The sequence below is a fragment of the Orycteropus afer genome, unplaced genomic scaffold (assembly GCF_000298275.1).
Source record: "Orycteropus afer afer isolate SDZICR_OR568_19922 unplaced genomic scaffold, OryAfe1.0 scaffold00412, whole genome shotgun sequence".
Classification (NCBI taxonomy): domain Eukaryota; kingdom Metazoa; phylum Chordata; class Mammalia; order Tubulidentata; family Orycteropodidae; genus Orycteropus; species Orycteropus afer.
Window position 1 is genome coordinate 2501575 of NW_006921999.1, and position 1587 is coordinate 2503161.

Consider the following 1587-nt stretch of genomic DNA (forward strand, 5'->3'; position numbering starts at 1 on the left):
CCTTCTGGTTAGCAGTCAAGTGCCTTAGGCACTATGCTACCAGAGCTCCTTAGAACTTAAAAAAAGAAAGCTATAGATAGTTGGTCAAAGTGACAAATATTTATATTATGAATAATAATTTGTAAGAAATAATAGCATGGTCATGGTCAGTGTATTTGGAAATGAATGCAGTTGTCACTAGAGGTTGGGGATTGAAGGAATTGAAGAATGGGTGGACACAGGGAGAACTCTGGAAGAGTTATTGGTGAATGTGGGAAATAAGGATGGAGGTGGTTCAGGTTACAGAGAATGTTAATGTCACCCTAAAGAATTTAAATTTATCTTAGAGACAATAAATATAAAATTCTTCTTGGCAGCAGAACGTTGCTTCCTCAATATCATGGAGTGCTGACCACTATTGTTGTTGTTGTTATGTGCCATCGAGTCGGATCCGACTCATAGAGACCCCTCCTTGGGTTTCCGAGGCAGTATCACTACAGAAATAGATTGCCCCATCTCCCTTCCCAGGAGTGGCTGGTGGGTTTGAACCCCCAGCCTTCTGGTTAGCAGTCAAGTGCCTTAGGCACTAAGCTACCAGAGCTCCTGAATACGGGGTGGGGGTGGGGGATAGATCTCACAATAATCAGGAGAATGTGACCTCAAATAAATAATCAAACAATGGGTATTTTTTATCTGATAAATTGTCTAATATAGAACAGACTGAAGAGGATGCATAATGGGTGCTTATCAAATCTCATAATATAGTAATAATTTTTAGAGTATAATCACCAAATCTTATAATATTAGAACAACAAGAGACATATAGGTTAGAAATGAAAAGTATTTAGATAAAGAAGGATATCAACATTAATATTTTATTTACTACTAGTCTCAGAAAATTTACTATGTCATAGTAGAAAGTGTTAACAAAAATATAAAGGTGATACACACTTATTAAGAAAATCAGTGCATTCATATTTCCCTAGTTTTGAGGGTAATTTTCTTTAAATAGTCCCTCCTTAATACTCAGTGGCCATTGTACATTTTCTAAATCATATTTTTAACACACCTATCATATGTTATTTTTAAGTATTCACTCCACTTGGAAAGTGTATAAAAATAATTGCTTAAGGTCTGACTCAACAGCACATAACAACAACAAAGTTCAAATACACACACACACACACATATATATATATATGTGTATATATATATATATGTATATAGATGAAAATATGTTTTAAGTACATTTTAAGGATCTTCAATACAAAAACTGCCTTTGAAATATTTGAGAATACTAAACTTAGGGTTAATTTGTTCAGTCTCTCTTTGTATAAATACATATTTAGAAACCTTTTTCACTGTAACAATTTCCTGAAATTATCAAAATATTCTTGTGACTCTTGAGCTTTAGCACTTAAGGTCATATAAGATGACACTTCAGGGGAACTAATGTTCCTTAGAAGGGTTTGCCTGAATTTCAGAGACAGCAGGGGAAGCTTGATGAAGTGGCTCTACTTTGTAGTCCAAGAGAAATTTGAAGGGAAAAATTAGATAATTCTAAATTAGAATCTTATCTCTCCATAATTCCTATCTCAACTTAGAAAA

The 1587-nt window shown here is 34.1% G+C and overlaps 1 pseudogene; it reads left to right on the plus strand.

Moving 5' to 3' along the window:
- LOC103208112 overlaps positions 1-1587 on the plus strand; it is a 57495-nt pseudogene that overhangs the window by 55031 nt on the left and 877 nt on the right.